The sequence below is a fragment of the Ruditapes philippinarum genome, unplaced genomic scaffold (assembly GCF_026571515.1).
Source record: "Ruditapes philippinarum isolate M1 unplaced genomic scaffold, ASM2657151v2 ctg2108_1_1_1_1, whole genome shotgun sequence".
NCBI lineage: Eukaryota > Metazoa > Mollusca > Bivalvia > Venerida > Veneridae > Ruditapes > Ruditapes philippinarum.
The window spans coordinates 223787-250057 of record NW_026863651.1 but is presented as its reverse complement, the minus strand read 5'-3'; the positions used below and the strand labels follow the sequence as shown (position 1 = coordinate 250057).

At 30.6% G+C, this 26271-nt stretch overlaps 1 long non-coding RNA gene across 1 annotated transcript; it reads left to right on the top strand.

Moving 5' to 3' along the window:
* Nucleotides 1-10842: 10842 nt before the first annotated feature.
* LOC132722831 (uncharacterized) lies at nucleotides 10843-15018 on the top strand. The gene is made up of 3 exons (XR_009624666.1): nucleotides 10843-11229; nucleotides 14114-14197; nucleotides 14885-15018. It is a non-coding gene; the product is annotated as an uncharacterized LOC132722831 (long non-coding RNA).
* Nucleotides 15019-26271: the final 11253 nt, after the last annotated feature.

The window sequence follows — 26271 nt, the reverse complement described above, 5'->3', positions numbered from 1 at the left end:
TTTATATTTTATTTTATTAAAAAATAAATATACTGCAGGCTTTTGATATTTCATAATGACCCAGATTTACTGAGTAAAAGTGTAGTGCAATTATAAAGAAAATTACCTCCAAAACATTTTTATGCCAGATTTGGACAACAATTGATACATAAGAATGGAAGGTATAAATTTTTTTTACATATGTCTTGTAAAAATATAGACAAACATTAACGTGCTAATATGTTAAGTTTGACATTAAAGCAAAACAAGGTTCTCTGCAAAGGATACACATGTAAATTGGTTTTTAAACATTTCACTTTGAGTTATAAAAGTATTTAATATTTAGAAAGCAAAAGAACGACATATGTATGCTTTGGTAAATTGTCATATACTTCTTAAATAAAAAGACATTGTGAAACTTTTTTCATTCTAAATTCCATATCTTAATTGTATATGAAATTATTGATAATTGAAAACAATGATACAGTTAATGATCCAGTCTCGAGAGACATTATTTTATATTCCTTTAATAAAAATGTTATATATATATAACAATTAATGAGTTCAACACAGCAGTATTTCATAACATGATTATGATACGGAAATTGTTTCAACAATCACCATGTTCACATTTCATCACTATGTCATATCAAATTTCACATCAACAATCCTTTGTGTGCCATAAATGTACAGGTAAATATAATGATATTGTTGTATTGATGTAATTCATTATCATTCAGTTGAATAAATTAAGTTTATTATTGCAAAGAACAAAATATGCAGTGAATAATTGAAAATGAGTGTCATATCAATAACACGTAAAACTGTAAAACCATACATGATATCTTTTAGTATGTGGATTTCATTGCACTAAAAACATCGCTCAATAGCTCATTAAAAGACGAAAACAATTGCAAGGTAGTTCTTGTTGGAACATCATTTGCCATTTAATCATACTACAAATGTTTGGGGTTTTTTTGTAAAAAAATCAAATAAATTCTTATAATTTTGTTTTAAAATTTTGTCTGGGGACCTGAAACTACTACTACTTCTACTGCTACTGCTACCGCTACTGCTACTACTACCTACCTACCTACCTACCTACATGTACCACTACCACAACCTACCTACCTACGTACCTACCACTACTACCACTATAACTACTACTTGTAGTAGTAGTAGTAGTGCTGATAAAAGTTAGTATATGTATAACAGTTTTATTGTCTTAAGTCTCCTTTGTGACAATGTGCTTTAAATCATCATTTAATGAATGCAACATCTTTTGATCAACCATTTAACCTAATCTTTAAAAGTGGTTTAATTTGTGTAATTGAATATTGAAGAAAAAAAAATGTTCTGCTTTTGTGTGAAATTGTTATAACTTAAAATAATAGTTATTTTAAAAGAATTTCCAATGTTTTGGACACATATTCCATTTTTAATATACTTTGACAAGAGATATTTTTCAGAACTACTTAAATAGCATCAATGTAAACTTAATATATGTTCTAATGTGTAAGGCTAAGTGTGATCGTATGCTATATAACTGACATTTAACAAACCGTTCTGGTGAACTTGGATCTAATATTTAGCAAATGAAGAGACATTTCTATGGCATCATCGTTGTTGTAATCAAGTAATTCTTATTGTAATTTGAAAAAGAAGATTTGTACTCGGGTTAAAAAGACCAATAGAATTGTACTGATTTATGTAAAGTGAAGCCATACATTTCCTGCACCTTAAACATTTGGCGCCAGTATAGTACATTTTAGATTAAAACATAAATTACGTGTTGCGTTAGTTTCTATGTGGAAATAGATAACAACGGGAGAACAGAGGGGAAAGTCGCTTTTGGATAATAACCTGAATTGAAATGACCCGCAAATTTAGAAAGAATTTCATTAAAAAACACATCTTTTACATTAGGAAAGGCTGTAAAGAAAGTCACGGAAATGAGAAAATATATAATTTTCGAACAAAAAAAAAATAAAATAAAAAATAAAATAAACACAATAAAAATAAACCAACACTCTTTTGTTACTGACAGTTGCTGAAGCAACATAAAAGAAATAAAACCGCTCTTACATTTAAATATAAAATATGTCATTGATCAAAAGAAAATTTCTGAAATTAAAGAGAAAAAAAATAAAAGAAATAAAAACACTGTAACATGCAACTACAAAAACAATATCTCTGCAATAAAAGAGGAAAAATAGAAGAAACAAAAACACCATAACAGTTAAATACAAAATATGACATTGATCAAAAGAAGTTTCTGTGAAAAAGTAGTATTTGTTATGCAGTTGCAATAATTTCAAGAACATCACACGCTGTAAAGAGAAAGAATATAAACTTATATGTCAACTTGTGAAAGACAACAGCAATTCGCTGGACGGACTTAATGAGGAGATTTATAAACATGCTTATGATATCGGTTAAAATGAGAAGAACACAATTTCCGAAGAAAACCAAATTTGTTTGTTTTTCCTGTCGTCTCCTGTATACGTAACGGTTGATAAATTGCTGGTATCTCTAGGCGACAAGTGAAGTAGTTTCAAGATCCATACAAATATCTTTTTTCTAAAGAAATCGTAACATACTTTAAGGCTCTATATTATAAGTACAAATTTTGCTCAAATGTTTGTATTTTGTTTATTCCAGAGCATACACAATACATGATATCAATACGAACAATTTTCAGGTAAACATACTTTTCATGTCAACTAAAAAAAATAGCAAAGATTTAGGTGTATTTCTAAAATAATAAAACCGTTTATAATTTAGTATAGGTAAGTGTTTCTTAGTAAGCATATACAAAATGAAATTTTGTTTGTTTCATGAAAATATTCGACCAGGAAGACATAACTTTTTACGTTCAAACAAACAAGTAGGTATCAAAATTCCTAAAGAAGTATTTCAATTTGGTACCTGAAAAAAATATAAAATGGAAACAAAAAGATTACAAAAAAGTTTGATGTTTTTCGAAGTATGATAAAACAACTTATTTGGTTCTAAAATTGCATTAGTTTACATATTTTGCTGCATTTTTTTTTGTACAGCATTAAACATGCCAGATCATGTTCTTACTTTAAGCTTTCGAAATAACCGTCATAATCATTCTAATGTTCAATTGAAAACACTTTCAGCAACGTAAGGGCGAGTACATTTATAAAGAAATACCTTGTGTTTAAGATGAATAATAATCAGTAGCAAATGCTGGAAAAACTTTGTAAGCGACATTTTTCTTTTAATGTTTTCTGTTTACGCCTACACAACCGTGAATGAATCCGGATATAATCTTCCATATATACGTTAATATAAAGCACAAGCTTAAAATGCTTTTACATGTAAATTTACCTTAAGGGCAATAAAATGACATGAAAAACATATTTAGTGTTTATAGACATAAATGAGAGAAAAAGAAAGCGATATTTTTCTGTGGCATATTCATTTCCGTTAAATACAATAACGTCACTAAAAGGTTTATTTGCTTCTTATGGAAAAAAATTGTAAGTATTTGTCTCCTCCTTATTTTATAAGGTAGTATTGTTAATATCTGTTAAAGTGATACAATTGAGATCACATACAACACGGCAAAACTGCAAATGATGTATGGTATTAACAGTTTTGCAGGCCTATATAACTACAAGCCTTGCTTGTCGATTTATTATTTTTTATTAAAAAAATGCTTATGTGTATATAATATTCAATAATATTAATCATGAAATATTTGTTGGCATTTTATGACATGTTGTAAAACTTTACTGAATACGCATGGGTACAGTTTTGTACCTTGTCCCAGATATATTTTTGCGCAGATGAGTTCCATATTAAAGATGTCACATTTATATAATAGAAAAATATCACTAACTTAAATGACTTGAAGGTTTTAAATTGAATAATATTGACTAAGAATAGTAGGCCGTTTCAAAATGATGCCAGTCACCGCTTTAAATAAACCTTTATCCATGCAAAAGCCGTTGTAAAAATGCGTGGATTGTACCTCGATCAAATCGGGCATAAAACATTTTTCAATTTAATTTAAGGTGTTTTTCTTTAGAGAATCCGTTCATTCTGACATAAAGTCTCTGAATTTAAAAGTATCCGACGCCCTATATATGCTTCTAAAGACCGCAGTCCGAACGAAATTCAATCTGAAATATTCCATAGCACCTTCTTACGCAGAATTCGATATTTAGATTCGGCTAATGGAATTATTATTCAAACAGGACAAAAATGAGTCTAGCTTAAGAGACTTGATTCTATCTTTTAAAACAGACATGATTATTTGTTGCACTAATGAGTTCAAAGCAAAGGCTTTTCATTACATTATACAGCCAAGTAGCAATACAATTACCATGTCTGTAATTCTTCAGGTTTAAAAAAAAATCTCTGAAATCATAGTGCTATGAAAGAAAAATAAAATGGTGTACAAAAGAATATTTTATTGAAAACGGACATTTGTTTAGAGATAACACTTTTTTAGTAAAAAGGCTGAAAATGTGTACTCTATAGTATTTTGCATTGAATCACATCACTAGCTTGTCAAAAAGATAAAAAATAAAGCAATCAAGGAAAACAATTAAACTAAGTAAACGAAATTACACGTCAGATCTACACAATTCAAGTGACGGATCTTCCAATCTCTAAATTTGTAACAGTAAATATATTAATAATAGATTTCTTTATCAAAATATAAAAAAATCAAGACAAAAACAGTAGAGTGCTTTTTACAATGCACTATATACTGGTTAGAATTGATAATCTCTTTCTGTTCCATCACGTTGAATGTACATTTATCAAAAATGCTACACATATAGCAAAGAAAGCTTGAAAAAAATAATATTTGACTATCAATACACGTTTGAAAAAGCTAAAAATAATGTCAATTAGAAAAGATTTGACACCTAAGCGACACATTGCAGTTTTGTAAATAAAATGAATATGTAAGATTTTGAGCCTTTAGTCATACATTGAAAAACCTCTCTAAACTTGTTGTAAAAAGTTTGAAACTCATGACTTATACTGAATAAAATATGACTGAATATTTAAACGTCAAATAGAATTATTTATTAATCGATAACTTTTATGAGCCAAATATACAGAGGATATTTGTTTGTTTGTGTGTAAGATGAAATAAAATTACATCTTACACAACAAACAAACAAATTTTCTTTGTATTTTATGCTTAAAAAAACAAGTTAAAACGAAATTTCCTTAATATTTACGTTAATATTAAAATCTGTTTTCCCCATTGAGAGCCTCATTTTAGTCGAATTTCTCATTAAATACAAAAAGTCTTAGGCTCAAAAATAAGTTCGACAATCAACGTTAAATGGCGGTGATATTCTTCATTTTATTAATAAAATATTGAATGATCGCTTTTTTAATAATAAAAACAAACAATTCTAGTAGGAGAAAAAGTCCAACCATCCATCCATATTTCTGTTACTTACTGCGAATTTATATTAGACCTGGCTTTGTTAAATGTTAAGTTGTGTCTATTTCACGGGACGAAAATAATGTTTGATTCAGAGGGATATAATTTGGATTGGTTAGTCATACACCTTCCTAAAAGAAAGAAAACTTATTTGAGAATTGTAACAGACCTAAATAAGTGTTGACAGAAATGTAAACATTCAAAAAACGTGTAGGAAAATGGAAGTGAAAGGCTGCCTAACGAACGCTGGGTTGTTTACTTATTCTTCGGGCTGATTGCTGTCATTGCTTTTCAAGTTTTCAGAAAGCATACGACAGGTTTTGATCGTAGGATACTTGAATATGTCCAAATGTCATCAAGAGCAGTTTTGCATGTGGAAGGAGTGTATTTTTCAGTCTGTAAAAATGAAAAAAAAAATAAGAGACGATATTTGGTGATTGGTAATTTGAATGAATAGAAGTAAGTGTTCTTCTTTTTATTACTTTTGAAATATGAGTTATAATTTATCAATTTCAGCTTTGCTTTTCTCTAAACAGCCCTGACAATGTCAGAATTGTCAACAATAATAAAATTGAACTGCATGGGGAAAATCTTAAAAAAGTAGTTTCGTCATTGAAAAGTGTGTAATAATATTTTGATAATTTTCACTGTGAAATTATGAAATATAATTTTCACGGATAAATCAGTAATCCACTGAAAAGCATAAAATAAAAATGGACATTCTTTAATCTCTATAAGCAAAAATGCTGTGTTACATACCGAGATTGATACAGAAGTTTGTTATAACGTTATACGGAAAACATTTGAACAATGGCACACCAAAACGTAAGTTTTTCAATCTTCGGTGTGCTAAAAATCAACAGGTAAATAATTGTTGTTTACAGTTATATATTGATGTAATTCATTTCTTTTTAATGCAATTTACTACTGTTGCACGGAAAAGTAATAGCGTACAGTGATTACTAGAAACGGATGTGATACCAATGATACATTAAAATGATGCATAAGAATGTACATTTTATATCATACATAATGTATTTAAGTATGTGGAATTCAATAAATGTGATATGTACAAAAGACCTCAGGAGACATATCAACTTCATGAATTCCCGATTTCATATTCGTGAACACACAATTTTAAGGTCGTGAATTCACGTTTTAAACATACACTTTTCACGAGTTCATGATTCCGGCTTCATGAATTCACGATTTCAACTTCACGAATTCACAATTTCAACTTCATGAATTCATGATTTCAACTCTGTGAATTCACGGTCGGTTTCAACCTCACGAATTCACGATTTCAATGGACGAATCACGTTTTCAAGTTCATGGATTTACGTGTTGTTTTTTATTCTGTTAAAGTGACATTATCTTATATTATTCGTTGTTTAGTGAACTTTCTTTGGCTATTCATGTTTATTAAAAAAAATCGACTATTAAAATGCCCATTTGCCAATAGTAAAGAGGATAAAATATAACAATTGGCTAATATTAAAAGTCTGTGTCACTCTTTTTATCTACAATGCCTTCGGAAGGATATTTTTTTTGAATTAATTTTGCTTTACTTTTGTAATTTTTTATACACTAGACAATTGTTTGAAAAATGGTAAATATCGAACTAATGTGTACAACTATCATTACAGTACTAATATATTATAACAGTTCTAATTGTCAAAGTATCGTAACTGTTCTTATGTGTGAAATTATCATTATTAGTGCTAATGTGTCTACTTATCATAACTGTTAAAGTACTAATTTGTACTAAAGTGTGCAACTATCATAGTTGTACTGATGTGTGAAATTATTACAACAGTACATTTGTGTGAAATATCTTTAACAGTACTTTTGTGTGAAATTATCATTACAATACTAATGTGTCATATTACATAACTGTACTTATGTGTGAAGTTAGGATAACAGTACAAATTGGATACAAGTTTGCTGTGGACTATTTTAAGAATTATCTCATGAAAACCAGTGTTTACTTTTTAGCCATTCTACATAACAGATATAATTCATACAAAGTTCATTTAAATAATGATCAAAGGCTATTTTTTCTGAGATATTAAACAAACGTAGATTTTGGTCTTCGTTTTTTTGTTTAGTTTGTTTTGTTTTTTTACATAAATGTAATGTCTAGCAAATGTAGAGTCGAATAAATGCACTGAGATACAATGTAAGAACATAAACCCATGATTTGACTATTGAAATTCTAAAAGCAAAGCTAGTGATAATGTCAATAAAATTGTTGTATCCAAAACATTTGGCGCCAGTGCGACACATTGCATTTTAGTGAAATGAAATACTTGATGTTCTTAGACCTTTGTTTTAAAAAATGACAACAAAGAGAGAGAGAGTATATTAAACATTGGGATATAAAGTCATATAAACATGGAATGACATGCACATTTGTGATACAATTTTGGTATCTTTTTGAATAATATTATTGCGACCCTTGAAGAAAAACAAAAACATTCCAAAATAGAAAACCCCTTGCTTATCTAAGCAACATGAAAGTAATAAAAATACAATTTCAGTGTCAAAAATATAAAGTATAAAGTTAAAAACCAAATAAACATTAGATGTTTTCACATGCCTTATACAATAAGATTGTAAAACTATTAATTTCGCCGACCATGTCTATTTTAAGCTTTTAAAAGACTGTTCTGTTATGTCAAACTGATGATACTTTTAGCCATTTTGCACGGTATTGTTTCTTAGATGAGTACCCGCAGTACGTATTAGTTTTAGTGTATTTAATGTAATGGAGAAGTTTTTTTATATGGTATTGCTTTATGGTTTAGAATGAATCGAAAGGTCAATAATATATTAACTATGTTTGGAAACATTTATGACGGCTTTTTTTTCTTTTAATATTTTACGCCGACACAACCATCAATGAAACCGGAAATTATATTCAATATACATATAAAACAACTTCAGAGTTTAAATTGTTTTTACATGTAAGTTTAGCAATAGGACAATGTAATGTTACTATTAGATCGTAATAACTGCTTAAAGACGTCAGTAACGTAAACAAAGCGATATCAGTCCTATTGATTATATTTATTTCTGTTCAGTAAAGAGCAGTTTTATTCCTTTAGGTAAAAACTTAAAGTAATGATGTATCGCTTATTTCAAATAAAGTAATACTTTATATATAGTTTGTATCAATATTGTCAGCGTGTTTTCGGCAATTTAATATTTATCATGAACTTGTCAAATTAACTCACTGTTCGTGTTTGATAAAAAGAAATAAGCATTTTTGAGGAAGGGTGTTTTTTTAACTTCAATGCCATTTTGGTTTTAGCCTAAATGAGTTACCAAATTAACTTAAACGTGATATTAAATACGTTTATGCATTGATTAATTAATTCCAAATTAAACGGTTGTCACGAACGCAATGATCAAAACCAAGAACCTTTTTGACCAGAAAGTTCACAGATGAAATTTGTTTACATTGTAAAGTTTGACATAATTGTATTTAAAATAGAGTAAAACTATTAGCAGCATATTGATGTACAAACATATTTCCGTTATCTTGCTGGTGTCAAACATTTTCAGACAGAGACCTACAAGAAGTTTTTAATTTGAAATGTTCCCTAGCAACTTTTAAGGAAGAAATCAATATTGAGATTCTGGTAATGGAATTATCATTCATAAAGTACGGACAATGTGTCTAGCTTAAGTGACTTGATTTTATCTTTTCAAACAGACATTGTTATTTGTAACACTAATGAGTTCAGTGCAAAGGGTTTCAATTACATTTCAATTACATTATACAAACAAATAACAATAAGACATTTTCTAAGCACATTTTTATTTTGAAAAAAAAAACAAAAAACAAAAAACAAAACGACAACAACAAAAAAACTTTTCAAATTCTTTTTTTATACTTCTAAGAAAATGCAAGGTAGCCAAAATAATATCTTAACACTTTACATCATATAGACGTATTTTCACGCCTTTTCACCATCCCCTTTGAGGCCTCAAATAGTGAAACAAATGTCCTATTTGGACCCAAAACACTTGTTTTCGTTTCAGAAATGCTGCTAAAAATTCTAACTTTTTTCGGCGCCGACCCCTACGAAAAAATTAAAAAAACAACAACTAATGACTAGTTAAGCTGGATTTTCCGGGGAGTTTGATTATCGATTTATCATATTGCAGACGTGAACATAAAATACATATACTATATATCATATACAGTTAACATATCCCTGATTGGATGTTCAACAACTTTAAAATGATACTAGTATTTGGCCTGAAATCCTTTGAACTTTACTTTAGTAAATTAAGTGTTTTTTTGTTACTGATGATATGCCATGAAGTGTCAGTAATAATGCTGTTGTTATATAGATATGTACTGTCATAAGACGATCGTTATTGATGTTACGAGTGAACAGGAACAGTAGTCTGTACCATTACCGTCTGGCCGCAATGTTTGTTTATTTTGTTGACTAATTTCTAAATAAAGTTATAAGTCGACTCATATGCATAGTTATTACACTAGGGTTATATCTTATTTATTTATTAATATTTTATTACACTCCGGAACAATGGTTTATGTGATGATATAATAAATATGGTAAGATATCTTATTTATGAAATAAGTTTTTTTTATGAATGTTTGACAATTTAAAAGCACATTAGTTTGTTCCAGATTTAACCGGTCACATTAATCAACATAACAAACTCTTTTTCTTTAAAACAACACAAGGGTTTGCCGAGTTGTTAAGGTCACAGACTTCAAATCATTTGCCTCTCACCAATGCGGGTTTAAATGACTTTTGTTCTTTCAGCGAGGAAACTTTCCAGTTATCTTACGGAAGGTCTATTTTATGTTACGAAAGTGCCTGTAATTTGAAAATGCATGAAAAAACACCATAGGTCTTCATCTTACAATAAAGCTGGAAAATTTCCATTTAGCATTGTCAATGTGACTTGAAATTTATAAAACACAATGAGATAAGAAATGTAGACTAAATTATATAATTTTAAATATTTTCGTACATACGTTCAATAACAAAAACTTTTTTAAAGAAAGAATGTTTCTATTTATGCTTATATAGAACCATAATTATGTATCTTTAAAACACCTCGAATGATTATTGAAGCAATGCAATTGAATAACATTTATGCTTCGACTGGGGTCGGTCTGTTCTTTCTTAGGAATCGTGTTCTTTTTTTGGGGGCGCAAGCCCCCAATGTAATTACGATAAATTCAGCTTACTACCCTTTGAACGCGTTTAGGCTATCTAGCTGCGCTGAGCAAAAATAGTTCCAATATTTTGCCATAATATTCAGATCATCATTATATACCGTATCTATTTTGAAATTGACTGGTCATTTTATTACTAAATTTTAAATCCTCTTACCACAAAATTACATATAACCATTGCTTTACGCGATTTGAATATTACTACGCTAGCAGTCGATAAAAATTTAATGAGAACCAGTTAATTTGTTCTACCTTCTGGTTCCCGATGCACGAGAGCCAAAGTACTTGCATACATTTGGTGCCAATTTTATCAAGTCATAAAATTAACTAACTATCATAGAACACAATAATTCAGGAAAAATGGAATACGATTTTCATATTAGATAACTTTCAAGCTTAAAATGGTTAAAAAGTGTGAATGACAGAGTAAAAATTTGTATGCGTATGAATACGAACTATATTCCCTCTGACGTCATTTTCCCGAAATCGCCATCTTGGTCAGTTATTCCGAGAAAAGGCTGAGAAGATTTGCTATCAATTACGAAGTCCCAGCTATTACGTTGATATTTTGGTTGCAATCTATTCCGTATGTATAATCAAGTTTTCTTCACAATCTGGTAAAGCTATTGATATATTTCGCTTGATAGACTGCAAATTTAAGTGCATTACAAACTCGCCCTAAAACGTACTCGGCCCCGAGTCAGCTCGGCCTTTTTTCAACTCGGTCCACTTTTCAATTTATTAACATATTGGTTTGTTTTATCACTCTTTATTGTTGAAACCACATAATTAATATCTGGACTTATTCAGAAACATGGAAAGATATTTTCTTAAATTATTATTACATTTTGACTACTTTTTAACACATCTCTATAACTCAATTTACTGTATTAGCTATCTAAGCTAAACAAAATAGGCCCAAAACTTGTCATGGTATACAGGTAAAATGTTCTATAATTGGTGAAAAATGATAGTTTTCAATTTTTGTGATCATGATTTTTGCAAGCGACTGGAGGTACTGCCCCAACCCTGTTATGAATAAAATCCTATCCTAGAGGTCCCAAAATTTTAAAGGACTGGCAATAATTATAATTGTTAAATACAATATGACTTAAGTTCAGATATACTTATTTCATACATGTAGATCTGATTTCCACAGTTTTGCCTTCATCAGATGTAGGATTTCATATTTATGGTCAGTCCATAATTTTATAGATTTTTTATTTGTAAATTTATAGACATTTATATGAAAAAAGTAGTTGTATTAAAATTCAAAACCACAGGTCAATAATAATAAGATTACTGATTATATTATTAAATATAACAGATTCCAGATAATGTGAGTATCGGCGTATTTTACGCTTTAAAATCAACTAAAAACATACAACGTTACCAATTTGTTGCGTTCATTTACGCACTCTGTAAATTTGAAGCATTTTCGGTGTGTACTTTCATTTTCGAAACAGCTGATTGACCGCTTCCATTAACAGTTGACTGTGTATCTATTTCCAATTAATACCCGTCAAGACACTTTCAACTATTTTTCTCTGTAAACCAGTCAAATTACGTCTTTATTGCTTAGGTGCTTGATAAAAACAATTGTTCTATTTTTTCTGATAATTGCAAGATTTATTAAATACACATGTAGTGCATGGTTGCTTCAAGGGCTAATCAAATTGACATTTTTTTTCACACAAAATTTTACTCGATAGATTTTTGATCTATTTAAATTTACCCCCACATTCTGGAAAGTGGGGGTAAGTAATTACCCCCAGTGTCAAAAAATTATCTGTAACTCTGTATAACAGTATGGTAATATTTAGAACAATTTTGATGACTATCAATTTTTACTTTAAACAAAAATTTAAAAGTCATCATACACTGATGAAACTGACCTCATTACCTTTGTTGATATAAAACTATCAATAAAAACAACTTGTCTTTAGCAGTGGAATTTATATACATCATATTAAGTCATCATTACTTTTATTTTTTAACATCTATATGATTATTATACTAATAGTATTCAAAAATTTTGTTGATGGAAGTTTATGAATTGGTAGAGGAAGGAATAATTAATCATGGCAGTGGCTAGCAGTATGAACCAGTATTGTTTGACAAAAGTGCTGGCTGTATGCGAGTCGCATACGACTAGCATATATTCACTGTTTGAGGCTAGCTGTACAGCAATTTTAAAAATGAGTTGCCTAAAACAATAATATGCAAACTTGTTTTTCTAAAAGAAGATTTATTGAATATCATATACAATTTCAGTCAATGCGAAAGTCAAAAAAAAAATTCCTGCCGCAAGGACTTGAATCCTTAGATTTATTTTCCGGCCCTGATGATTTTTTACCGGCCCGGACTCTGAAAGGTTTTTTTTGTAGGGATGGGGGAGGATATTGCCATAATTATAAAGAAAAAATATTTAGCATATATGAATTGTCAGACTCAACTATAAGATACTATGAAAAAAATATACAGAAACATAATTAATAAAACATTAGCATAATTCACAAGAAAAACAATACATCTTTCAAAGGTTTAATTTTGAAGATTGGAGAAAAATATGTTTTTGGTAAGGAAATTATCAAAGACAAGATGGTGGCTGACATTACTTAGCAAAAACTGGTCGTATCCTGCGGTGATTTTGGTTATCTTGGTCTGTGAATACAAGCAAAAATTAAAAAATAGATTGATCTTGGAAGCTTTGCATATTTTAGAAGGCCAAAAATTGTTTCAAACTGGCTGAAATTTTATTTGGACATGACAACTGACTGTATCGAAATTTATCTCGGCCCTACTGATTTTTAGTTGGCGAGGTCCGAGGACCGACAGTCTTTCGCACAGACTGCAATTTACAGTTGGTATAGTAATTTTTAGTGTTTGATGATCAGAAGATTTGTTTTCCTTCTGAAAATCATGGAGTTGAATAATTTAAATCTGTGTGAAAGGGCAAAGAGAAAGAGACTGAAAATTAATTTATTATTTCTATGGACAATATAGATGTAATACATTTGTAATCAAACATGTGGGTCAATTCCAACAGTAGTTGAATTTATATGACAAAGTATTTTTAATAATTTTATTTCACTTTTAGCTACTTGAAAATTTCATGCTGGATGTTTGCTTTACCATTACATTTTGCATAAGAGCTCTATGATTGACATTAAAGTCCACGGGCCAATTCATTTCTGATATATCTTTCCGATATCTTGTTATATAATATAAAAGGCTGAACGTCATCATAGAATTATTAGGAAAAAATATATATGTTCATTCTTTGTAAAAAATGTTAGAAGACTTGCAAGTTACTGATTTTATCATTGCATTGATTTTATTTATTATTGAAAAATGCTGAACGGCTATCCTCAACAGTGTGTATAGGCTAGAAATTTCAGTTTGCATTTTAGGGTCATGACGGCTTTCCCGTTGCTGTCAACAAACTAACCTTTTTCATAACTTTTCAGATCTTGGTGTATTGTCTTCATACTTGGCCACAACAACCCTTCAAATAGACCAGACTAAACTTGACCTCCATATAAACATTCAAGGTAAAATATTTAAATTTTCTTGATTTTTGCTATTAGTGGCTATGACTTTGTTATTTTTTGAATGGATTGTCTTCAAACTTGTACGCAACAATCTTTTAGGATAGGACCTGATTCACTCATTAATGTCCTTGAAGCTTTTGTGATGAGAAGTTGTGCAGAATAATACAAACCAGAACAATTTCATTTACTTGGTTTGCAACTTCTGAGACAATGGATTTTAAAGATAGTTGTTTTCTTAAAATTTCAGGACAGTATAGTAGATTGTAAAGACATTTAGTACATACTGTAATATACACTATAACTACTATAGTATACTATAAATCTTTGTGCTTGGACAATTTTGAACAAAATTGTTTCTTAAACAGTGTAAGAAATTAGGATTTGAATCGACTAGTCTGGTCGGACTACCAGAGTGGAATATTCACTAGACCAAAAGACATTTCACTGGCACGATTCATTTGTTCAAAACAGTTGTTTATATTGCCTCTGAAAATACAGTAGCCTGGTCGGCTTGTTACTGTGAAAAGTTGGTAGCCCGAGGAGAAATTTAGTAGTCAGGCCCTCGGACTACTGCTAATTTCGAACACTGCTTAAATTATTGATTTGATATCAACTAACATAATTATTGGGATACTATATGTATATCTAATAATAATTATATTTTATCTTTCCAACTTTCTGTTTCAGATGGTTGGCCTACATGTCAGATTTGTGAATGTGAACGGCAGGATATCGAGTTTAAGGATGCTTTAGGGTCAATGAGAATGAAATCAAGAGAGATAAAGGCTAAAAATGTGAGACTGTCAATCTGACAAACCTTGCAGTGAATAAATGGTAAAATGTTTCTTTCAGTAGCATGGCATTTAAGGAAGCGGTACATGATTATTTAGAAGTGGTTGTTATTGATATTTCTTAATTATTATATTCTAATAGCTTTTTTTCTTGACTTGTTTTAAAAGGCTGACACAGGACAGTTTATTTAAGTCAGTGAGCTTCTGTCACTGGATAAAATCCAAATTTATAAAAAGGAATTACAGTGTATTTAAATATCATCTTATACTAGAAATTAGGAACAAAAATAATAGCAAGAACAATTGTGACATGTAACATGTATTTAGGAATTCAGCTTTTTTTCCTTTTCACCTCAGGAGAATTCACATTAAAATATTGAATATTCACAGTAAGCACTCTGACATATCTGACATATATGATTATCTTATCTACACTTAGCTAATCTATAGGTTATCAGAATCACTCACATTTATAAATTTAAATAATTTTGAAAAAAATTGCTGTTTAGCAAATAGATGAAATACTTGGGTGTCTGTGGTGGATTGGTTGACTTTGAACCTATTAAGCCTTTCACTGCTGTAGGTTCGAGCTCTGCAAGGGTTTATGGATTATTTCATGTGAGGAAAGCTATCCAGCTTATTTATGGAACATTGATGGTACCCAGGGCCTGAAATCATACACATAGGTGCACCAAGGTCTTCCTCAACCAGTAAAGCTGGAAATTGTGCTTTAAATTGCTCTCCCCCCCCCTCCCCGAACAAAACAACAAAAATAATGGCATTTTTATTTTTGCAATTAACTTTTTCTAAACAAATATTTCAGGAAACAGTGGCGTTTGTATGAATAGAACAGTAATAGCAGGAGTGATAAGGACAGATGCATGTAGATGTGTATTCATGTCGGAAACACTACTAGAGAAATTGAAATATTTGGGTTTTTCAAAACTTAAAAGAAATTGGAATACCAGGAGACTGCTTGCCCTTTGCAATGTTGGATGATGTGATGTTGAAAGCCTCATGAATATAGTAACTTGACTTAATCTAATTAGAAAAAAGAAATGACATTGAGGAGAAAACTAGTCACCAGTCTTTCACCAAGAAACATGAGATAACTTTCCAATATTTGAAATATCATAATATGTATAGAACTTTAATGAGCGAACAGTTTTTCACCAGGAAAATAAGATCACTTATCTATTTTTGAAATATGTATGAACAGAAACTCTATCAACTTCAAGGTGAGAGTTTATCACAAAGAACATGAGATAACCTATGTATGAACAGAACCACATTTGTATATAGAGGCGCCAGTTCATCACCAAGAAGATGAGCTAACTTATCAATGTTTGAAATCTGTTATACCCCCGCACAACAAAGTTGTAAGGGGGGTATACTGGAATCAGCTTGTCTGGCCGTCGGGGAGTTTGTCAGTTTTTTCTTGTCCGTCCAATAACTTAAGATTCCTTTGACCCACAGTCTTCATATTTGGCATGGAGGTAAGTCATGATTAGTAGATGACCTCTTTTAATTTTGAGAACACCAAGTCAAAGGTCAAGGTCACAGGGTCTTGACTAAAGAAAGCTTTTCTGCCCAATAACTTAAGAATCCTTCGACCCACAGTCTTCATTTTTGGCATGGAGGTTAGTCATGATTAGTAGATGACCCCTATTTATTTTCAGGTCACCAGGTCTAAGGTCATGGTCACAGGGGCCTTGGCTAATTAAAGCTTGTCCTCCCAATTACCTAAGAATCCTTTGACCCGTAGTCTTCATATTTTGGCATGGAGGTTAGTCAAGATTAGTGGAATACCCTCTATTGATTTTGAGGTCACTGGGGCAAAGGTCAAGGTCACAGGGGCTTTTATTACAATTAGCTTGTCTGCTCAAATGGTCTTATATATTCATCATAAAACACCTCCAGGCAAGGCTGCATGAAATTGGGGGGGTGTTATTGAAGTCATTTCAATGGCAGTTTCAGTTTTGAGGTCAGTAGGTCAAAGGTAAAGTTCACTTTGATCTTTTCCACTAAAACATGTAGAATACATAACTTAGCAATGCACTGGCTTACTTCCCTCAGATTTGGCTGGGAGGTTGTCTGAGCTGTAAATGACTACTGGTGTGATTCTGACAAATTGGTATGTGGGGGTATTCACGCCATGACAATGGCAGTTCTAGTTTGTACAGAAAATATCAAGGTGCAAGTTTCTTTTATTAAGAATAGACTTATTGATTAGATAACTTACAATATTTACAAACATTTATAATACCATACCCTTTTAAAGTATTTTCAGCTGAGAGTGTATTATCCAAAATACATGTATTGTTATAATGTACTTTATAGTATATTTATTGTAAAGTTTTTGATTCTACTAGATTTTAAAAACATTTAGATTTTACTAGATCTTGAAAATATTTTGTTCCATGCTCTTTCATTTAATTTTGAATAATGAATCCAATAAATACCTATAATAAGTATAGGATTAAAATTGATAATGTTTTCTATCTTTAACTTATATAAAAGTACAAAAGTAATGTTCAAACTGCTGGTTAGATTTCAAACAGGACTAAACAGGAGTGTACAGTGCCATCCTTAGTTGTGCACATTGTTGGCATGTTCTCATCGTCAGATACCCACGGCCGAACCATTAACATTCATCATTGATTGCATGTTATGTGACATGTTTATCAATCGTGGGTATCCGACAATGGCAATGTTCTGTTTCTCTGCACAAAATGGCCCCAGAGTTAAAAAAAGAAAATCTATCACATGTAAAAACTGCCAAAATTCAAAAGAGTGATCAGAAACCATACACAGTTTTGGGAGACATGTTTTTTGACAAAAGCCCTTCAAGTTCATATTGACCTTGACCTTTATTAGTCCCCTACCGGTTTAACCGGAGGGGACTTTAGGTTTACCCTCCGTCCGTCTGTCTGTCCGTCTGTCTGTCTGTCTGTCAGTCCGTTCGTCCACAAAACTGGATCCCGCGATAACGCAAAATGTACTGAAAATATTTTAATGAAACTTGATATATGGATAGATGGCAGTATGGAGATTATGCACGTCTTTTTTTTTTTTCCTATGTTGAAAATTCTGGTTGCTATGGCAACAAATAGCCTGAAAATATGGCACATTGAACACATAAACTGGATCCCGCGATAACGCAAAAAGTACTGAAAATATTTTTATGAAACTTGATATATGGATAGATGGCAGTATGGAGATTATGCACGTCTTTTTTTTCTTCCTATGTGGAAAATTCTGGTTGCTATGGCAACAAATAGCCTGAAAATATGGCAAATTGAACACATAAACTGGATCCAGCAATAACGCAAAAAGTACTAAAAAATTTTTTTATGAAACTTGATATATGGATAGATGGCAGTATGGAGATTATGCACGTCTTTTTTTTTCTTCCTATGTTGAAAATTCTGGTTGCTATGGCAACAAATAGCCTGAATTTCAAGATTTCTGATTTAAATTTTTCAGCTTTTTCACTATAAGTTCTTTATTTCTTAAGGTGATTACTTCAAACTTTAAATATAAGTTTCTGGTCATCAACCACATCATATGTGACAAGGTTTACAACTCTAGCACAAAAATTATCAGTATTACCTCCCTTGAACTTAGAATTTTTATGAAAAAAAATGTTGTCTTTTTTAAATAACTTCTTTATTTCCTAATGTATCTACTTCAAACTTCATATATATGTTTCTTATTCTCACTCAACATTTTTGAGAAGGTTAAATACTCTAGCAAGACTATTTCCAGAATTATGTCCCCCTTGAACTTAGATTTTTTTCGAGAAATTGGTATTTTTCACTCCAACTTCTTCATTCATTATAGGATTTACTTTAAAATCCCACAGAAAGTTGCTGGGGTTCTAACCGGTAGGGGACTTATGGATTGCTTGCAATACTATGATAATTGCTTGTTTGATATAAAATATCTGGAGTTAGCTGGAATTGTTATTACTTTGTTATTATTTACAGATTTGATTCATGCTTGGACAAACAAACACAAAACCAACATGTTGAATTTTTCTGATATAACTTTGACATTTAAATGACCATTACCTCCAAGGTTAAACAATTGAAATTCGATCACATTGTCATAACTTTGTTTTTGTCTATGATTTGATTCATTCTTGGACAAAAGAACAATTATCATTCAACTATGACCTTTACTATTCAAATTTGAAATTTACTTTATACATTTATATTATGTTTTCTAGGAGTACTCTAATAGATATTACAATATTCTCCTACTGATGTGTTTGACTTCCAATATAAGAAAAAGCCGAGCATGGCCCAGGCTAGATAGTGGCTCTTGTTTTCAATGCCAACTTGATTATATGTATCCATTCCAGTTTACATTCTCACATGTATTATCTATTGTGCTTGAAAGGTTTCTACAAAAAACAAGTTTGTTCTTACAGTCCTGGTTTTATTTTAGAAATATTTTAAAGACAGTTAAATTTTCTGTTTATTTTCTATCTGCATAATCATTTCTTGGAATAAATATAGTAAGTACACTGATTTATGTGTTATACACTCACATAAGGAAGTACTTTACATGAAAATTGGTTAAACAACTATAGTTTCCCAACAAAATCCAATGTCATAATTTAAAATGTTTATTCATGATATATATATGATATCAATTATGCATTTTGCCTGGGTTTGTTAGTATGTTCTTGGTACATGATTTTCAATTTTGACAAGAGTTTGGAGGCGATACTATTATATTGTGTACAAAATGGGCACTTATTCAACTTTGAAAGAAGAATGATATCAGATTGGAACACCTAAAGTAGATTGCTATACAAATCTCGAATTTTTGTATGCAACATATTGCGCCCCCATCAGTGCTTTCAGCACTTTGATTGATCAATGAAACCAATATAAACATAAACTGATATTTGACCTCTATTTTCCGTTCTAATGGCAATGATCTAATATCAAGAAATATTTAAATTTCACTAAATAGGATTTTTTGTTTTAAACTGAAATCTTGTGAAAGAAGAAATTGCAATTGCATCGGATCAGTCGCAATGCCCCTATACGTGTTATTGTTTTAATGTTATCAATTTTAAAGTTCTTTTTCATGTCAAAAGAGACAAATATATAGCATGGCAAATGTTACCATTAAAACAGGAAAGATAAAGCTAGCTATAAAAGCCCATTACAATAGCTACATCTAAAAGATTTGGCGCCAGTACATTATACTACACTTTTGTAAATGAATAGGATATGTGTTTCTGAAGATGATTTGTTATGATAAAGTTCAAGTCGATGTTGATAAACAACCTACGGGCTTTAACATTTAAGTACACATGAACTATGCTTGAACAGATCCTAATTTCATTTTATATTGTGTAGATGTAATGTCTTGAGGATAGGTATTAAACGGACAAAACATTAATTTAAAAAATAAAAGACATATTTCGATAATCATGTATAAATAATGTAGAATTATAAACCATGCTAATAAAAGAAAGTACAATATTTAAGTTATTAAAAAGATTTAAATAAATTTGTAATGAAACTTATGAAAGTATGTATACATGTTTTATGTTATAATATATATTTATATATTAAATGTATTTATAGCCAAGGAATCTTTCATGTTTTATACATTAGATGTTGCAATTCAACGACTTAGACCTCATTTTATTTTTGTGCCTTGAGTTATCAAACAAATAAGAACCAGCGTAAAAATAGTTTAACACAATGAGTATATAACTATGAAATTAAGTACAACGTGGCTACGCATTATAAGTTAAAACTATGCATTACTAGTGTAATGTAATTCAAAACAAAGTATGTATATGTAAATTGTAGTCATACAATATTTAAACTGTCGTCTGATTTTTTTCACATGTTCACATAAGTTGTATAAGTGAGTGAATTAGTCTTTAACTATTGAGTCGCTTTATTGTCATTGAACATAAATAATCAGCCAAGTAATTATGTTTGACGTGCCAAAATGATAATGTTTTGCTAAATCATACCATGTTTAACAAATATACCAAAGAGTTATTAATTAAGTAGATTATATGAGTCATATAATACGAAAAAAATAACTCGTTTTAAAATATATACATGTATTTTGAATATAACTTATAATTCGTATAAAGGATGACTTCCATCACGTCTAGATAATAAAAGCAAGAATAATCACTAAATGATGCAAAAGCCCATCTCTTTCAATAGTTTAACAAAGGATCTTATCAACATCTAGGTACAATTTAGAATAAATAAATTACCATTCTTAAGGATAACATACGAACTCAGATTAGTTTAGTAAGCTAGTGAACATAAGGAAATATCACCGGAATTTAATTCAATGTGTCATTAAATGGATGTATTATGTTTCGTAAAATTGAAATGCGTATTTAATAAACAAATGACGATGCTATTTGTTAACGTCTGGACAATGAATTAGTGTTTACAAACTTCCGAATAGTTCAATCAACTTCGGGGTTCATCTAGCGGATAATGCGTCTGTTAGCATTTTATGACCATAACTATAATAACACATTTGAAACATCGATTTTATTCATTATATTCATTTCAATATATTTTCCTGAAAGTTGTTTTTAATTGAATGCAATATTTTTAAAATGATGAGTATCAACCATTCACAATCTCTTTTCATCGAAATTCATAAAACTGTGCATTTAACTGTACTGGCTAGTACCTGTCAGAAATTCAAAGCAAGTTACGGAGAAATTTACAAATTTATTCAAGGCTTTGAATGAAAATGATTACCTTCTCAGAGACATGTTTCTCCATTTCCGTTTTTTTTCTTTTACGCGTGAGATCAATGCAGAAGCGATTATACAGCCCAATAGCAAATTATAGTTAAAATTAATACAAATACTTCTAACAATAGTTTCTCAATTTCCTCTGTTTAACAATTCATTGTTTGTGAAAAAATTTAATTACTTTTTTTCAAGAAATTTGATTGGCTCTGGTGGACGCAGAATATTGTTTGTCACTATTTCTATACAAAACAAACGCAAATTATTTGAAGCATTTATGTCTAAGATTAAGTGAGTGCAAGAATTCCTTTAGTATTAATTGGACTCACTGCATGTAGCAAACGGATTTAATAAGAAAACATTTGTTGTACGAGTGTGTTCAAATTGAATGCAACTAAGTCAATTTTCAGAAGTGCTTAACAAACAATGCCAAAATAATTATCTCAATCTTTCAAAATACTCACCACCATGTGATATACAAAGTTTAAGTATTTTAATCCAATCTTCAAAAGCGTTTTCATAATCTTTTCGAGGTATTCTGTTCTGATACTGGAAACTAGCCGAACCGAGATTGTTTCGCGATTTAAATTTTTTTCCAACAAGGTGTTGTTTGAGTCTCGGAAATAGGAAAAGTCACAAGGGTCACGATCTGGCGTATAAGGAGGGTGAGGAAGCGCGACAACCTTTACCCGTTTCAGATATTTTCGTAAAATGGCCGCTTTGTGTGACGAAGCATTGTCTTTGGTACGGCAATTTGAATAGCAGGACCTTGATTGATAAAGATAATTTACATGCATGACCTTTTACACACTCATGGTGCGTTTTTGGTATGCAAGGTCTTTGACTCTTTTCGTTTTAGTTTTGTTATGTATCTTTTGCTTGTCAATCCACGTTTCATCGCCTGTGATGATATTTGCAAAAGATCGACTGTTGTATTTAGGGAACAGTTTCAACAATTTTTTGGAGATTCTTACCCTCGCAAGTTTTTGCTCTCGAGTAAGGGAATGGTATATCCATCTGGCACTTATCCTTCTCATTTTTAGAACTGTATTAGCGGCTCCTCAGAGTTACCAACGCATTTAGCTACACACTTATTTGTAAATCTTGCATCAGTAGCAATCAAATCCTTTAATTTTCAACCATTTTTGAATGGACGTCGTGCATGATGTGCTTTCTTTACTGACCACCACCACCTTCACCACTTTTAAATTTCTAACAAGACCGTGTGACAGATGAAAATAAAAAGTTCATTGTTCCCATAAACACAACATATTTCATTTAATATGTCTTGCGCCTGTATACCAACTTGATATAGAACCGTATTTGGTCAGTGAAAGGAGACTCTTTTAGCTTAAGTATACACGAGTAGATAATCGTTAATTGAGCTATTGTCAAAGCTTGACTGAACTGATTTACACATGCACTGTAACTATTGAGAGCTTACACAACCCCTCTATGCGATAAACGTACTTATCGCATGGTTTGGAACTTTTCCTTTGTTCTTACTAACCCGTTATACTCAGTACGCTTCAACGAGCATTTCAAAACTGTATTGATATATAACAGTACAGTTTTTTCATTGATTCATATAGGAAAAAAACTCGACTGTTATATATCGGTCCAGTTTTTTTCGCACCTGTTATATATCAATGCAGTTTTTTTTCATAGAGGCTCCAATGGGGCAGTGGTAATGACCATTCCCAGTAGCAAAAAGAAAAAAATGGAACAATAAAATAAAATAAAATAAATAAATGAATACAATGAAAAATATTAACAAAGATAGGTAATGAAATGAAATTTACTCTCTTTTAATCAAAAAGGTACATCCGCTGAATGAATTATTTCCACTGAAAAAAGCCCTTTAAATAACTTTAAATCAATATTGGTAACAGTTTACCATTCGCCTCTAACATTGGATGTCTCTTGTATATCTTATTTTTGCGGCAGCGAAAACAACTTGAAAAAACTGCCTTATCATGAATAGCTGTAATGTAGCTAACGATTTATTTATTTATTTATTTATCTATTTATTTCTATTACAAAAAAGAAAACATTATGCCATTGCGATAAAACAGTTATAGTATATGAAACTCGTTAGTTACGGGGGTATAACACAGGCTGGGGCGACATCTCGGGATGTTTCTAAAAAACAAAATTGTCTCGGCCTAACGGCCTCGACATTTTTTTAGCAGAAACACCCCTTGATGTCGCCCCAGCCAGTGTTATATCCTCGTAACTAACTCGTTTCATGTACTATAACTATTACATAGTTCGTGCAACAAAACGTGGTTAAAAGCGAGATATTGGCCTAGCTACATTCATATTTGAACACCCCTCGTATATAAGACTAATTATCTGTATATAAATGACATAGCTAGAACTAAATCATTTGTTGCGAATTACCAAACATACACCAGATCACGGGTTTATGACACTAAAATATGTTGTTTAAAAAAATGCGCATGATAAGTTCGTAAAAAGCTTATAATATTCTAAGATCGACTAATTAGGCAATAATAGAATTATTGCAGGGAAAATTCATTTGATTTGGCTACTTATGATCGTTAGTGGTAAACGCAAACAACTTCACTTGCACCTAGTATCTGTTTGATTAGGAACTTGATATACGAAAATAGTCTAATCATGAAGTTTTATTAACTGCTGATGTCTTCATGCTATTACTAGGTCATTTTTAAGCTATATTTTAAGCTGCATATTTCAAAGAGTTGTTTTTAGTTCGGATCCATGAAAGTGATATATTTACTCTTTTTTTCTGACATGAAACAAATGCATATAGTTTGAGTGATCATTTGTTCTCATTTATCATGATTTTAATCTACTGTTATACAGCTATATTTAGACTAAGTTCTAGAATGTTAAGTTAGACTATTGCATGATAAAGCATCCTCAAAACCATCTGTGATATTATTTAAAGGGACAGGCACAATATGGCACAAAATAAACTGCAATGTCTATTAACAAACTACATCTTAATATTACATTTGGTGCAAATATTGAGATACCTATTGCTTTAAATAATGTTGAATGATTTTCGAGAGAAAAAAGTTGGCAGGAAGTAATATACGAGCACGCAATCACAAGGGTTTTCTTTTTTTTCTTAAAATTTCACAAATGTTTCTATAAAGTGATCTTTCACATATAAATACTGGTAGAATTTAAAGATCTTTGATAGAAGTAGAATGATCTGTGTAAATTAAACGTTTGTTCATTTATCTTTAAAACAACTACCAGTCAACAAGAAAATATGTTATATAAATTCTAAATAACTATTATTATATGTTATTATCATTCTTACAGCAAATTAACTAAACACAACTTGCTTCATAAAATAGACGACTAATATGGAATAACATTGATAAAAAGCGAACTTAATAACAATACATATGAAATATGAAATATTAATTTGACATCGTTTTTGTTTAGTTATGATAATTAATTTTCGTATAATTTCAATATAGATTATTGATTAAAATTGTAAAAGGGATAAACATAATATAAGTTAAAAATTCAATTATAAAGGTTCAAAATATAGCTTTATGCTAGGCTCATCTAAGTACAATGTTATCAAATCTGACCCAGTGGCTTCAGAGAAGTCTTTTGAAAAAAATTGACGACGAACGGACGATTAACAAATTGTGATCACAAAGGCTCAGCTTGAGCAATCTTTGATCAGGATTGCTTAAAACGGTAGCTTGAACCAAAACATGTTTCTGGAATATCAAGTGCAATTAAGCGGCTTACTTGCAAGAATCTTGAAATATAATGTCGAGAGCCTGTTACATGTGTATTGTTTCACAAGGTGAAACAAAAAAGCATTAATCAAAAGAATAATACTTGCTAACAATTTGATTAAAATCACTCTCTTCATTGTTTGCTTTCATCGGAACTCGTTCATGCATTAAACAATTATAATTAAATCGAAAATTAGCTTCAGCCATATCCATTATCGACCAACCTTTGTACATTGTCAAACATAATATCAATGCATCAATCGTAATGATTGTCTTAAAAAATGACATAGCTTTTCTAGATATATTATATAGCGTTACTACAAAATATGAATTACAAAACAGGCTATATCATATTCTATTAAAATGAGAAGAGCTGGGCGTATTTTGTTCTGGTGAGGTAACAAACACGTGCTCATTTCATACTCCTATATTACACGTTTCAAAAATAGTTTATTTGCAAGAAACAAAATGTAATGGATTTATTCTAAAACTTTTATAAACCTTACTCCTTGCAAATAATAGCAATAAAATAGTTATTGCAAGATGAGGAAACATTATCGGATTTGTAAACACTGCATCACGGATTAAGGTAAATTCTGTTGCGATAAAACATTATGCTTAGCGTTATAACATAAGACTAACTATTGGCTATAAATTTGACATTGGTGGGACGTTATTGATTATATTTCATAAGTATTGTCTGAAAAATTTGGATGAATATATCACAATATAATATATGAATGTGGTATGCAAATACTTTTTGTGCAC